We start from the raw sequence: 16526 nt of genomic DNA on the forward strand, positions 1-16526 counted from the left end.
GAAGGTGGTTGGGAACACTAAGTCCTGCCATTTGCTTATTAGATGTCACCGGCATAGCTGCTCATGCACTCTATGCAGCCATTACCATGCAGGTTTATATTTATCTGCTTAGCTGCCCTCTGATGTAATGTCGTTATTATTGGTTGTGTACAAGTTGTCTTTGCAGAAAGCCATTTATAATTTATTTCCTTATCTTGCTAGACATGACCTAGCAGCTCATCTTTTGCCAGATGCTATTTACAATAGTCAATAACCTAATTGCTTTAAACATATTAGAGAAGAGATTCCATGTAACAGCAATCCTCCTTGATTGCATTTAGCTGATAAAAGTCTCATTAGTCGCAGACTTCCTGGCATCGCCGCTCGCGGCTCCTATCGCAGCAATATATGGATAATCATGCAATAAATTATCAGGTGACTCTTTCTTTTTCAAGACCCTATGATTAACCCATTCGCATTCCGTCGTTTTCACGTGAGAAATGTTCACCTCCCATTCATAAGCCTATAACTTTATCACTACTTATCACAATGAACTGATCTATATCTTGTTTTTTCCGCCACCAATTAGGCTTTCTTTGGGGGGTACATTTTGCTAAGAGCCACTTTACTGTAAATGCATTTTAACAGGAAGAATAAGAAAAAAATGGAAAAATTCATTATTTCTCAGTTTTCAGCCATTATAGTTTTAAAATAATACATGCCTCCATAATTAAAACTCACGTATTGTATTTGCTCATATGTCCCGGTTATTACACCATTAAAATTATGTCCCTATCACAATGTATGGCGACAATATTTTATTTGGAAATAAAGGTGCATTTTTTCCATTTTGCATCTATCACTATTTACGAGTTTAAAATTATTATTATTATTATTATTTAGTATTTATATAGCGCCAACATATTACGCAGCGCTGTACAGTGTATATATATATATATATATATCTTGTCACTAACTGTCCCTCAAAGGAGCTCACAATCTTATCCCTACCATTGCCATATGTCTATATTATGTAGTGTAAGTACTGTAGTCTAGGGCCAATTTTTAGGGGCAGCCAATTAACTTATCCGTATGTTTTTGGAATGTGGGAGGAAACCGGAGTGCCCAGAGGAAACCCACGCAGACACGGAGATAACATACAAACTCTTTGCAGTGCACATGCACACAAAAAAATATAGAAATATTTCATCTTTACATTGATATTTAAAAAGTTTAGACCCTTAGGTAAATATTTACATGTTGTTTTTTTATTGTAATGTTTGTTTTTTTATAGTAAACATTTTATTTGGGTAGTTTTGGGAGGGTGGGAGGTAAACAATAGATTTATAATGTAAATGTGTGTTAATTTTTCTTTTTTTTTTCTTTCAGGTGTAGTATTACTTTTTGGCCACAAGATGGCGGCCATGAGTTTGTTTACATGACGTCACTCTAAGCGTAGCACACGCTTAGAGTGACGCATCGGGGAGGGAACAGCCAGAAAAAGCACAGCTTCCGAGAGAAGCTGTCGCTTTTTCAGCGAGGGAGAGGAATCAGTGATCGGGCACCATAGCCCGATACATTGATTCCGTGGCTACCGAATCCGTGGCCGGGAGTGCGCGTGATCGGCCGCGGGAGCGCGCATGGTTCCTGGACGTAGAAACTACGTCCAGGAACCAAAATAGGTTAAAGAAAACATGCTTAAATGTCTACAAAGATGGAAGTAACATAAAGTTGTGAAATTGATATTCACATTTTTTGTAAGTGTATAGTGAAAGATATGCATAGGAGATTATACACTGGTATCTGTAAGGTGGAATATCAATAAAAAGAGGTTTGCTGATTGGGTTCTGTTTTTCTGACAAAGATAGCATAAGCTTTGCCACAGGGATGGGTATGAAGCAAGCTATGAAGTCAGTATGATTCTGTACCTTCTTTAACCACTTCGCATCCAGACCTTGTTTCCCACTTATGAACGAGAGCAGTCTTGGCAGTTTAGCTATGTCCTTATTTAAAGCGGACCCAAACCAAACAATTTTTAAACTCAAAATATTTAGCTGCACCACTCTGACACATACAAAGATAAATAAACACTCCTTCCAGCCTATGAACATTTCAGTGCATGCTTTTCACCCTTCTCTTTTCATAACTAGGGTTATACAGGTGGCAGGCTGGCAGCCATTAGCAATTCCTCCTCTGCCTACCACCTACTCCACCAGTCTGCTGGATTCTGTCCCGGCAATATTAACCACTTTACCCCCGCGCGTACGGATTTCTCCGCCCCTTTTTCCATCCTTTCACCCCCAGGGACGGAGAAATCCGTACTTTGCGCACTCCCGCCGCTGTCCGCGCTCCCGCTCGTAAACACGCCGCCCGCCGCTAGTAAACACGCCGCCGCCCGCTCGCCCAGAGATCAATGAACGGGAAAATCCATTCCCGTTCATTGATCTAAGCCCCGCAATGATCTGCTGCCGCTCGGCTGAGCAGCGCGATCATTGTGAAAAAATAACAAAGTCCCAGCCTCTTTCTACTTCCTGCAAGCGTCCGGAAGGACGCTTGCAGGTCGCATGAAACAAATTGGTAATGTTGCCATCTTGTGGCCAAATAGTAAAACTACACCCTAACCATTTTTTACACACAAATAAACTTGTTTTACACAAAAAATTAACTCCTTACCTCCCACACTCCCCAATTTTTTTTTTTGTAATAAAAAAATAAATAAAAAATTTACAATTTAAAAAAAATACATAAATAGTTACCTTAGGGACTGAACTTTTTAAATATGTATATCAAAAGGGTATAACACTGTTACTTTATAAACTATGGGCTTGTAATTAGGGATGGACGCAAAACTGAAAAAAATGCACCTTTATTTCCAACTAAAATATTGGCGGCAAACATTGTGATAGGGACATAATTTAAACGGTTTTATAACCGGGATAAATGGCATATACATTTAATGGGTTTTAATTACAGTAGCATGCATTATTTAAAAACTATAAAGGCCGAAAACTGAAAAATAATAAATTTTTTCCCACATTTTTTCCTATTTTCCCATTAAAACACATTTAGAATAAAATAATTCTTGGCATAATGTCCCACCTAAAGAAAGCCTAATTGGTGGCGAAAAAAACAAGATATAGTTCATTTCATTGCGATAAGTAATGATAAAATTATAGACGAATGAATGGAAGGAGCGCTGAAAGGTGAAAATTGCTCTGGTGGTCAGGGGGTAAAACCCCTCAGTTGGGAAGTGGTTAAGGAAGGGAGGGGTTCCTCCAATAAATGTAAACTATTTTATATTTGTCAACATGCAGCTGAAAAAGGCTGCTATTTATTATTATAATTTAAAAAATAGATTGTATTTCTAAAATCTTGTATTTTTAATTTTTGTCCACTTTAATCAGAAAAAACTTTATCCCTACGTATGAAACATAAATTAAATATATATTGTTTTTTTCAAGACAAACTAGGCTTTCATTGTACGCCATTTTTCCCCTTGAACAATTTTTGTTTTCTATGAATTTTAATGAGAAAATAAGGAAAAAAAATAGAAAAAACACATTATTTACCAGTTTCACCAATTCCAGTTTAAAAATAAAAAGTGCTACTGTAGATAAAAAACACATTTTGTTTGGCTGCTCATCACAAAACTTAGATTATGTTCCTGTCACAATTTATGGTGAAGATATTTGATTCTGAAATAATGCTACAGAGTGTATTTCTCACTATGAACTGAGAAAATAAAATTATTTTTAATGGTAAAAATCAACCTCATTAATTCAGGAAACATATATTCCCATTTACCAATTAGTGCTGCATCAGATAGTGCCAGAAATTTGCACAGGAGCAAGCCCAATCCTGCACAGCACTGCTTCTGCTACAAGACATATATCTACTGACTCGTGGCTTAGATGAAGTCACAGAGGACGTAGATATACTGTAGTGGTGAATAAAGTGGTTAAATTGCAGCTAAGATACAGCGCATCCCAAAAGTATTCACAGAGTATCACTTTTTCCACAGTCTGAGTTCAAGAGTGCTCTGGTTTAGATTTCCGTCCAGGATGTCTCTGTATATTGCTGCAGTCAGCTTTCCCTGTATCCTGACTAGTCTTCCAAATCCTCCCCACAGCATGACGCTGTCACCACCATGCTTCACTGTAGGGATGGTATTGGCCTGATGATGAGCAGTGCCTGGTTTCCTCCAAACGTGATGCCCGTCATTCAACCAAAGAGTTCAATCTTTGTCTCATCAGACCAAAGAATTTTGTTTCTCATGGTCAGAGTCCTTCAGATGCCTTTTGGAAAACTCCAGACAGGCTGCCATGGGCTTTTTACTAAGGAGTGGTGGTGGTTACTGTTTGGTGGATTGCTGCAGCGATGGTTGTCCTTCTGGAAGGTTCTCCTCTCTCCGCAGATGACCTATGGAGCTCTGAAATAGTGACCATCGGGACCTTGGCCACCTCCCTGACTAAGGCCCTTCACCCTGATTGCTCAGATTAGATGGCTGGCCAGCTCTACTTATGCTGGATACACACCATGCGTTTCCGCATTCGATGCGACCGTCGATACGCATCGATTCGATTATTTCCGACATGTCCGATTCAAGCTTCGATGGATCGTTAGGTTGATTTGCCATACTTTACATGGCAATCGACCTAAAAATCATCAAAATGCGTTCGGAAATGCTTGGAAATAATCGAATCGACGCGTATCGATGGACGCATTCGACGTGGAAACGCATGGTGTGTATCCAGCATAAGAGTCCAGGCAGTTTTAAACTTCTTCCATGTGTGGATTATGGAGGCCACTATGCTCATTGGGACCTTCAAAGCAGAAGAAATGTTTCTGTATTTTTCCTCAGATTTGTGCTTCGAAGCAATCCTGTCTCTGCAGTCTGCAGACAATTCCTTTGACTTTATGCTTGGTTTGTGCTCAGTCATGAACTGTCAACTGTAGGATCTTATCCATTATTTTATCATATCCAATCACTGACTACTTCCTAGCTGCAAGACTCCCCTTTTACCAGATTGACTCCATCTATTCTTTACAAATTTTAGTACATTTGCATTTTTTTTCTAAAATGACAAAGCAGGGCAATGTGCAATAACTGAAAAGGAAAGTGATGTTTCACTCTAAGCAAAAGTTTGAACATAAAGCCTGGTTTCATGAGTATGTATAAATCGTAACACCATTTGAGCTCTGTCTTTTCAAAGTTTTTCTTTTGTTTCTTTCCTTTTCAGACTTGTAGACTTTTTAACACTTCTGTCTGTTTCTGCTCTCTGGCAGAGAGATAAGTTGATTATTGTGTGTGTTTATCTGTAGTCTTTTTTACATTTCAAAGGAGGTACAACTTTTTCTACGTTTCTGATCCAGTTCTGCATAATGCCTAAAGAAGAAACTTAACATTTCGAAAGCTTGCAATAACCCATGTACTGTTAGTCATTAAAGGTATCACCGGAATCAACGTCTGTTGGTTTGATTTCTGCATGTCTGCTCCTTGACCAACACTGGACCACACTTCACTTGCTGGCAGCCCATGCTGAGCTATTTGGCTGCAGTAGTGTGTCTGAGGTACACCAGAAACAAGCATGCAGCTAATGCCATAAACACCTGATCTGTATATGTTCAGGTTCTATGGCTAAAAGTATTAGAGGCAGAGGACCAGCAGGACAGCCATACAACTGGTATTGCTTAAAAGGAAATAAATATGGCAGCCTCCATATCCCTTTCGCTACAATTGTCCTTCAATTATTGTATTTGGATGCATGTGACTACTCAAATCTTTTGTCTGAAGACATGCAACTACTTAATAATTAAGTCTTGATGCATGTGACTACTTTATTCTTTTACTAGCTGATGACCTGGCGTTGTCCGGGAATGTATTTGGCTGTGTCGGCTCCGCCCACTTTTTCTAACCCTAACACTGAATGACCAAGTTTGTGAGCTTTGGCATCAATAATTTGTATATTCCCATAGAAATTAAACAAATCAGATTGGCTGTTTGTGACTCCGACCCTCTCCAGCATTTGAACCCCAGGCACCCAATTACTAACTGTAGCAGGTTTGCGGCATCTTCTACTAACAGTGGAAAAATAGCAGCAATTTCAATATTCCTCTTGAAAATCAACAGGTGAATTTTGTTTGGCTATTATAGGCTCCACCCACTTTCCTGAATCTTAATCTAATTCACCCAGTGGCCAAGTGTGCCAAGTTTGAGAACCCAGTGATTAACAGTCTAACAATGGCTGCAGTTTACATTTTCCCTTTCAAAATGAATGGCTGAAATTTGATTGGCTGTTTTATGCTCCGCCCACTTTTCCGGGATTTGTAACCTCGGTATCCAAGTGACCAACTGTGCCAAGTGTGGGGACTTTGGCTTAATCACTGTGAGAATGGCAGCCGTTTACATTTTTCCATTGACATGAATGGGTGAAATCTGATTTGCTGTTTGTAGCTCCGCCCAGGTGTGCAGAGGGGACGCGAGACCCCCAGAACATATCATCCCAGGTAGTAAGGGATCTGTATACCAAGTTTCGTTCAAATTGGTCAAAGCGTTTTAGAGTAATCGCGGCACATACATACACACACACATACAATTTTATATATATAGATTTGCATCCAGCAGTGGTGGTGCTCTATTGCATCCATGTCTGAGCGGGTGGCAGCTTGTCCTGGACGCAATATGCAGCATTTTTTTTACTGAGCAGTAACCTCACCGTGTGTCAATCATGACGTTCCTATTCAGTTGCATTACTTTGCAACTGAAAGGCGCTTAGCCCCAGCAACTGGGTGGCTTAAAGGGGAACTGAAGAGAGAGGTATATGGAGGCTGTCATGTTTATTTCCTTTTAATCAATACCAGTTGCCTGGCAGCCCTGCTGGTCTATTTCTCTGCAGTAGTATATGATTAAAACCAGAAACAAGCATGCAGCTAGTCTTGTCAGATCAGACTTATAAGTCTGAACCACTGAAACACCTGATCTGCTGCATGCTTGTTCAGGGGCTATGGCTAATAGTATTAGAGGCAGAGGATCAGCAGGGCTGCCAGGCAACTGGTATTGATTAAAAGGAAATAAACATGACAGCCTCCATATACCTCTCTCTTCAGTTCCCCTTTAATGCATAGTTTTGCTGTACGTATGAAAGATCCCTAAAAGCTTGCTTAGGGCCGGGACCCACAGGAGCTGCTTCAGCTGCACTTTGGAATCGCTGGTGATTCCAAAAGCTCGAGGGTAATTAAAGTCAATAGGGGTGATTCCAGTGATTGCGGATCCTGCAGCTTTTTAGGTGCGTGATTTGCAATGAGCCCCAGTCCTTGCAATCAGCTAGGCTTTTTACAGATATAACAAAAATGGAAACGATTTTGTCTTCTCTTTGCACAAAACTCCTGAGTAGGATTTTGTTGCACAGAAATTTCATCACATTATGGTTCCATTGGAGATACGGAATAAACTAGCTATGTGGATCATTTTATTCTTAAGTTAAACACAGAGGTGTACTTATCCTTTAAAAATATAGAAGAATGATAAAAGAATATCAGCATGTACTAACAGTTAAAAAAAAATTGGTTCCAACATTTACTTTAATGAGGAAAAATAAATGTTCCTACTAAATAATGTAACATGTTGCATTTGCTATAATAGGGGAATGACTGAACATAAACAACATATGTCTCATAGAGAAAGTGCTAATCTGTAGGTAGTGTTGGCTGCACTGGAATGACATGGAGGACTGCAGCAGATCGTGCAAACACACGTCTTCAATTTCTGCTCAACTCCCAGGGCTTGATGTGTGGAGTGTGAATGTCGAAGTACTTACCCATACCATTTGGTCTCTTCCAAGTTCACAGCAGCCTTATGTTGATGAGTTTTAAATGTGACAAGGAGTGAATAAATTAAAAAATAAAACTACAGCTTTACTGACAAACATAAGTACTGTTAACCAAGGCCAGATTTATACTTTTTGTGCCCATAGCTCAAGAACATTAAGGCGCCCCTTGTATGTGCAGCAGCACCCCTCCTAATCACGTGCAGCCCCCTCTTTCATGTGTAACATCCATGCACTGTATCCCCTCTCTTTCATGAACAGCTCCTGTGGGCATCAATTTACCCTTTTCATATGTTTCTCTCAATTTTCAGCTTCCTCTTTCATATGTAGTAACCCCTCTTTCATATTCAGTCACCCCCTTGGGCTGCAGCAGCCCAAGGCCTGGGCCTTTGTAGCCTTTTCAGTAATCCAGCCCTGCATTAACCATTTACCTACCCCCCAGGGTACTGCATAAAGGTTCCCATCACTGTTGACCTGTGTGTGCTCCACAGGAAGATCTAGCTACTTCAGTCTTCCATTCCACCTCTCACGCCAATGGCTTGACTTATGCAAAGGTGGCCTATGACTAGAATCAGCTCGGGCAGTAAATTCCCACTGAACACTCTTTCCGAGTGGCGCTATTATCCTTAATCAGCACATTTACATACCTGAGCAGTGGGCCTTCAGAACTATACAAACTTTTCTCTATATTGTTGTCATCAGCTTTTGTACCCAAGAACATTTGTTCTCACATCAGATGTTGAAATTTCAACATCTAAGCCCTTCAGTAGCACCACCATATAACAATTACCGGTACTCATTGTGAACCCTCACAACTCAACTCTCCAGAATAGATTAGCATCAGCATTTTTATCTTTTTCCTCTAGCTACAGGTGAAGCACTGTACCCTACTCTACTGTAATACTCACCTTCTCCTGATGACCATTTTTCATTTTTTTCAGCAGCATGCACCTTTCTCACTGTGATGAGACTGCAGTTCTTCAGTTCAGGCCGGTCCTTAACTTAATGCTCTGCTCCTGCTACTATACTTTTGAAAATGGTCCGGGAGAATTTTCTCTATGAACTCGCTTAAAGTCTACCTGAGACGGGGGGATATTAAAAAAAAATTATACATACCTGGGGCTTCCTCCAGCCCCCTCGCTATCCTCCAGCACTGTCTGAATATTCCACAATTCAGTCCACAAAGTCCCTCAGTTGGGGCCACTCAGAGCATGCACAGTCTAGCTGTGTGCTCGCCCATCACGCTTCCATCACAGGGAGCGTTCTGTGCCTAAGAACTTAAGTAGTACTGCGCAGGCACAGAACACACCTGGTGACGGGATCGCAATGGGGACATTTACACCAAAGGACTTTATGGGACAAATAATGGAAGACCCAAATAGCACAGGAGGATGGTGATGGAGCGATCAGCCTGGAGCAGGCATTAAGGACAACTTTTTCATTTTAATGATTTCTATTTTGAGTTTCATCCCACTTTTTTTGCAATAAGAAGTTGATGATCTGAGCCTCAATCATCTGCAGGTCTTGTTTTTGCTGACTTTATATAATTTCTCCATCTTTGACTGCAGAGTTTATAGTCAATCTGGTTATTGAAAGTCTGGTGATGTCCATGCGTAGAGTTGCCTTTTGGGCTGTTGTAAAATTGTGTTTGTTATAATCAGTCTTCGCAAAATTCTGTTAATCCTGCCTCAAAGGCCAAAATTGCCTGTTGTTCCAGTTATCTTTTTATTTTCTACTTTAGCATTTGGATGCATCAATAGGAAGAAGAAATAAGTAAGTACATGCGTACAGGACTCCCGGCAAGTGAGTGTTTGTTTACCCCTGCCGCTGCGTCCCCCCTCCCCCCACCTGGCTATCTATACTGCGGGCACCTATTCCTGGCTATCTATACTGCGGGCACCTATTCCTGGCTACCTATACTGTGGCCACCTATTACTGGCTACATCTACCCCTGGCTACCTATACTGCAGCCACCTATTACTGGGTACACCGATTCCTGACTACCTATACTGTGGCCACCTATTACTGGCTGCACCTATTTCTGGCTAGTGGCTACTTATACTGGTGGAAGCGGAGCAGTGTAAAGACACTGCTGAGATTTTGACTCAGCCAGTGCCGCCATATACCGTAATAGGAATTACAGCTATAGCGGCGCTTAGTGAGTAATTTGAGCGCTGTCAAAAGGCAGAGCACAAATTACTATAAAAACACTGTAATTCGACTGCCAGAAATAGCTGGAAGCTGAATTACATCTTTCACCACTATCCATGGCGACCTGGAGGGGGAATAGTATTTACTGCCACCAAAACTTTTGCAGGAGAAGGGTTAGCCCTTTTACAGCTTTACCCTGTGCCCAAATCTCCCAGCGGCTTAATCATATGTATGCCGAGGGAGTGAGGCACATCTGGCTACCATACTGGTGTAAGTGTGTGTGGGGGGAAGGGGGCACATTATTTAATGTAAGGGGGAGGCCCGGGTTCAAATAATTGTGTAATACTGTGTACTGGATACTGTCATACCGTGGTATTAGACTCTTATCATACCTTGGATAGTCATACCGTTACAACCCTAGTGCCCATGTAAATATGGTCCAAGTAAAAAGGGCACTGGAGAAAGCTGCTAATAGAATATCGGTAAAATTAGTGATATTCTACTAGCTAATTCTGTAATTTTTACCACTATTTTACTACAACCTAACTTTATCCTAACACTAGTCCTTCCTCAACACCTAACACTAACTGATCCTCCCTGATGGTGCCTAATTATAAAACCCCCTGGTGGTACCACATTAAGGACCCCCATCATGCCACCTAACCCTAAATCTCCCCTGGTGGTACCTAACACTACAATCCTAAAACTCTCCTGGTTTTTCCTACCATTAATCCCCCCCATGCCCAATACTAAGTACCCCCCACCGGTGCATAACCCTAATAACTCCCCGCCCCCTAAGCCTATTTGCTGATATTGACTGCACTGCCATAGGCTTCTTGTCCACTGTTTGCAGCCGCAGTTGCATATCGTGTGGCCCTGGCTATTTTATCCAGCATCTTCAGATTAGCACCAATAGTTGCTAGTTGTTGCTATTAGTATTGCCACATATAGTGGCACTGTTTTTTCCTGCTTCCCATATCCCCATTAGATCCTATTATAGGCCAGCAAATGGTAGTCCACAACACCTTATTACGAAATGTCTTAGTTTACTGTAAAAAATGTTACATTAAATGACCTTTTGGGCCACAAGTGTTGGGTCAGATCCCATTATATGCAAGAATCAACAGTGACTGATCTGAGTACAGAAGAAGACAAATAGTTAAAAAAAATATAATTCACAGAGGTAAATTTACTTTGCAAGGTCTCACTTCACAAATACTTTCCTTATTGCATTATCCCTATTGCACTGAATGCTTCGTGCATTGTGTACCGTTGCCGTTGGTGATCACTACATTTGTAACACAATCTTACAATTTAGTTCTGTTCAGTTCAAATTATGTTAAGTCAATAACTTTCAAAAAGAGCATGGTTTGCTTACTTGCAAATGAAAGAATCTTTTTATTTTTTTTTTTTTTTTGCCAGCTCTGCAAATACAGCGCACACCAGAAATCCAGATGCCACTTCTCTAAGTTACCATCATTGGCACATAAGCAGTGCAGCTGCTGAGAGAGCTAGGACTTGCCAGCCAACATTCAAGGAGAATCAATACCATTGACGATAGAGAAACACAGTGCCAGATCTGTAATTATATTATATAATTTTACACTAGGCCAATGGCATTTGCTGTATTCCTCACATTCCAACGCACTTGGACATCAGAAATTCTCAATTGCTAAACCATTATAAAGCAATGTTAATCAACTCTCTTCTCCTTTGTATGTTTTTCTAAGAAGAAAGTACAATACATGCTCTGTCTGTATTGTCATCATTTAAGTACGCCTACACTTTCAGCATTGTGATGTCTTCAATATCTGTTAAGTCTCAAACTTGGCTCTAAGTCCTCAAACTTGGCTTTAAGTAAGTTTTTGTCATTACCATGTCAGAAACATTCAACAAGACAAACAAATAATGGAAAAACAAGTATCACAGTACAAAAATCTTTACTGCCCACCTGACCTCGCTTGATTTTTATGCGTAGTCAAACTTGATTCTCATTCCCTTTTCTTACAGGTATCAATACACAAAACTCAAAACGTTTTCATCACAGATACTCAAACTATTCTGATTTAAGCCTTAACTACATGCTTTAAAGTATTCCATAAACATTTCAATCTACTAGTAACCCTACTCAAAAGAGGTACATTCCACTAACACTAACACCTAACCCTATTGCAACCTAATAAACCAATTTCCTCCCTTCAAGTCCCTACTACTCCCACACTTACTGTCAGCTTCCTTTTATTTTGATATGCTTAAAAAAAGATTGGTAAGTATTGAGTGTGTCCAAAATATAGGATGGCCATCAAGAGCTGACTCTGAGTACCGGATGGCCACCAAGTGCTGAGTACAGGATGGCCACCAAGAGCTGAGTACAGGATGACCACCAAGAGCAGTGTACAGGATGACCACCAGGAGCTGAGTACAGGATGACCACCAAGAGCAGAGTACAAGATGGTCACCAAGAGCAGAGTACAGGATGGTCACCAAGAGCAGAGTACAGGATGGCCACCAAGAGCAGAGTACAGGATGGCCACCAAAAGCAGAGTACAGGATGGTCACTAAGAGCGAAGTACAGGATGGCAACCAAGAGCAGAGTACAGGATGACCACCAAGAGCAGAGTACAGGATGACCACCAAGAGCAGAGTACAGGATGACCACCAAGAGCAGAGTACAGGATGGTCACTAAGAGCTAAGTACAGGATGGCCACTAAGAGCTGAGTATAGGATGGTTACTAAGAGATGAGTACAGGATGGTCACCAAGAGCAGAGTACAGGATGGCCACCAAGAGCAGAGTACAGGATGGCCACCAAAAGCAGAGTACAGGATGGTCACTAAGAGCGAAGTACAGGATGGCAACCAAGAGCAGAGTACAGGATGACCACCAAGAGCAGAGTACAGGATGACCACCAAGAGCAGAGTACAGGATGGTCACTAAGAGCTAAGTACAGGATGGCCACTAAGAGCTGAGTATAAGATGGTTACTAAGAGATGAGTACAGGATGGTCACCAAGAGCAGAGTACAGGATGGCCACCAAGAGCTGAGTACAGGATGGTTACTAAGAGATGAGTACAGGATGGTCACCAAGAGCTGAGTACAAGATGACCACCAAGAGTGGAGTACAGGTTATTTTCTTCTTAATCACTCCCGCAGCCCCATGTCTACTGGCTTCTACTAGCCCTGCCCCTTAAAGTGCCATGGAAGCGCCACAGCCATTTTCTAAAAGGGGCAGGCACCAGAAGCTGGTGGACACGGCTCGGGGAGTGACTCAGAAGGAAAAGACCCGGCACAAAATGAAAAATTCATATAAGAAGACAATCCATTGAATGTTTAATTTAGACTGCATAGGCTCTTTAAATTACAATAATAGATTGGCCTCTTGGTGTCACATCATATTCTCCAGAATTTCTCACATTGAATTAAAGGCAGATAACCAGCATAACAGACAGGCAAATGACATTTTTGAAAATAACATTCAGATGTGAAATTTCATATCCTTTGCATTGAATCAATCAATGCAATCAATGCAAAGTTTAAGCAGAAATCCAATCTTTTTTGAAGATGAAATGGAACATCATCCTGTTTTTACTCTGCTATGTAAACACGTTTTTGTTAAATATGGGAGGAGCCTGGCCTAACGATATTTTGTAATTAAGGTTGATCAAGTAACATCACAAATGTGTTGGTGTAATGAGATGGAGTCCACGGTGAGAAATGGTCTCATATTTTACTAAGCAGAATGGCGATGCACATTACATGTCAGCCTTCAGCTTGCATGTACACTGAGAAACAGTTAACAGTCCAAGGCACGCTGTAAAAATGATTGACACAGATGTAACATCGCTACTGAATACAGCAGTGGCCAGACGCTGGTTATTTACTATATTTCATATATTTCATGAAACTTAATAAAAGTAATTCACCTGTTCTTGGCCCATGAAGACATAAAAAGTGATAGGTATGGATTAGTTCCAGGTTTCCATGAATCTGTTTAGTGCTCTGGTGGATATCAATCACATCGGAAGCTGCCCTGCATATTTTCTGTTGCCGGGGAACATAAAACAATTCATATATTGCTGGGGCAGCATGCCGACTGGAGTTTCTCAGATACTTACATACAGACTGGTAGCTTAAAGCTGACCTTTACTGTCTGAAAGCTTACAGCTGACCTCACCTCACTTCAATCGCCATACTGTCCGCTTGTTGTGCTTTGGTTTCGGTTGTGTCTAAATAAGAGGTAAATAAGTTATGGCTTCCTTGGCCATTTCAATGAGCAAAGTACGGATCAGTGGAGGCAGCAGCAATACCCCTGAGTACACGCTACGTGCTAGGCATCCACCTAGGTTGCCTTAAGGTAGCTATACACTGGTCGATTTGCCATCAGATCGACCAGCAGATAGATCCCTCTCTGATCGAATCTGATCAGAGAGGGATTGTGTGGCTGCCTTTACTGCAAACAGATTGTGAATCGATTTCAGCATGAAATCGATTCACCATCTGTGAAGCTGCTGCTGCCACACCCCCCCCCCCCCCGGCTGGCTATACATCACCTGCTCCGCCGGCGCAAGCCCCCCGGTCTCCGCTGTCTTCTTCTCCGCGTTGGGCTCCGAGTCCAGCTGGCTTCACTGAACTTCCTGTCCGGGTAACAGTAGAGGGTGCTCTACTGTTTAAACTTCCTGCCGGGACAGGAAGTTCAGTGAAGCCAGTCGTACTCGGAGCCCAACTCGGAGAAGAAGACAGCGGAGACCGGGGGACTTGCGCCGGCGGAGCAGGTAATGTATGCCGCTATCGACGCACTCCCGACCCGCCGACGATCGAGCAAAATCTTCTGCACGGACGTATCGACGGGAATCGAGGGGACTGATTGATTTCGGATGGAAATCGATCATTCTGTCAGCGTTTGCGCAACGATTTCACAGCAGATTCGATCACAGTGATCGAATCTGCTGTATATCGGCGGGAAAATCGTTAGGTGTATGGGCCCCTTTAAGGATGATCCGGATCTAATATGAATCACAGGTGTGCAGCTCCTTTAGGCAGAAGCAAGAATTAGGCAAAATAGCATCGGAACAACTGATCAAAATGCTTGCTTTGACTCCAATGTAATCAAAAGCAAAATACCGTAACAGCCAGGCAATTTGGATTTTTATTTATTTTTAATTTTTTCAAGAAAAGGTAAGCGGTACCACCTCTAAACAATATTTCACACTAAGCCTGCTTAAAAAAAAATTAAATACCCGTGCAGCGGTGTAACTACAATTCATAGGGCCCCCCAGCAAACTTTGATGCCCCTCCGTGCACCCTTTACCTTGCCTCCCCTTGGTGCTAGTGATGAGTAGTGATGTCACGAACCTCCGATTTTCGGTTCGTGAACCCCGTTCGCGAACCTTCGCGGAAGGTTCGGTTCGCGGAAAAGTTTGCGAACCGCAATAACCTTCAATGGGGAGGCGAACTCTGAAAAATAGAAACAATTATGCTGGCCACAAAAGTGATGGAAAAGATGTTTCAAGGGGTCTAACACCTGGAGGGGGGCATGGCGGAGTGGGATACATGCCCAAAGTCCCGGGGAAAAATCTGGATGTAACGCAAAGCAGCGTTTTAAGGGCAGAAATCACATTGAATGCTAAATTGCAGGCCTAAAGTGCTTTAAAACATCTTGCATGTGTATACATCAGTCAGGGAGTGTAATTAGAGTTCTGCTTCACACTGACACACCAAACTCACTGTGTAACGCACCGCAAACAGCTGTTTACGTAGTGACGGCCGTGCTGGACTGATGCGCAACATGGCTAGAGTGCAGGCCGTGGCAGTTTTCCAGCCCATATGGTCCCCCGGGCTGTGGTAGCTCAATGATAGAACAGCAGTGACTGTCCAGCTGATCAAATTTGGTCTGTCCACAATGAAGCAACAACCTTATTATCTTCTTGTATGTAAGAAGGCATAGGTAGGAGTCCCAGTATAGGTAGGTAGGCATAGGTAGGAGTCCCAGTATAGGTAGGTAGGCATAGGTAGGTGCCTCAGTAGTTAGCTAGGCATAGGTAGAAGTCCCAGTATAGGTAGGTAGGCATAGGTAGGAGTCCCAGTATAGGTAGGTAGGCATAGGTAGGTCCCCTAGTATAGGTAGGTAGGTAGGTGTCCCCATATAGGTAAGTAGGTGCCCCAGTAGTTAGGTAGGTGTCCCAGTATAGATAGTTAGGCAGGGCCTGGCTGACACAGTAATAACAATTACCAAGGTCCAGCTGCAACAGATAGGGCTGTATAATGTCAGTGTCAGTGAGCAACGCACAAAAAAAAAACATCAGGAAAACATTAGAGCTCTCAAAAGAGCTGTTGAGGAGTGCTATTTTAGCAATAACAATCAGCCAGGAGCAAGTCAAGAGCCTAACTAATCTTTCCCTAAGAGAAAAAATCTGCAGCAGCTCTCCCTAGTCTGTCTATTTGCAGCAGGCACACGAGTGAGTGTCATGGCCAGCGAGCCTCTCTTAAATAAGGGGGGATGGGGCTCCAGGGCTTAGTGTAGCCTGAATGGTTACAATGTGCCTGTTGACTGTGATGCAGAGGGTCAAAGTT

General features: G+C 42.0%; 1 protein-coding gene and 1 long non-coding RNA gene across 8 annotated transcripts in view; one reads left to right on the forward strand and one right to left on the reverse strand.

Annotated features, from left to right (window-relative positions):
- Nucleotides 1-11559, forward strand: part of LOC137529101 (uncharacterized) — a 101937-nt gene extending 90378 nt beyond the window's left edge. For both annotated transcript variants that reach the window (XR_011023583.1, XR_011023584.1), the window contains exon 5: nucleotides 11379-11559. This is a non-coding gene — a long non-coding RNA (uncharacterized lncRNA). The remainder of the gene's footprint in view (nucleotides 1-11378) is intronic.
- IL1RAPL2 (interleukin 1 receptor accessory protein like 2) overlaps nucleotides 1-16526 on the reverse strand; it is a 1439628-nt gene that overhangs the window by 172586 nt on the left and 1250516 nt on the right. The window lies entirely within an intron of this gene.

Source organism: Hyperolius riggenbachi, chromosome 8, assembly GCF_040937935.1.
Source record: "Hyperolius riggenbachi isolate aHypRig1 chromosome 8, aHypRig1.pri, whole genome shotgun sequence".
Lineage (NCBI taxonomy): Eukaryota > Metazoa > Chordata > Amphibia > Anura > Hyperoliidae > Hyperolius > Hyperolius riggenbachi.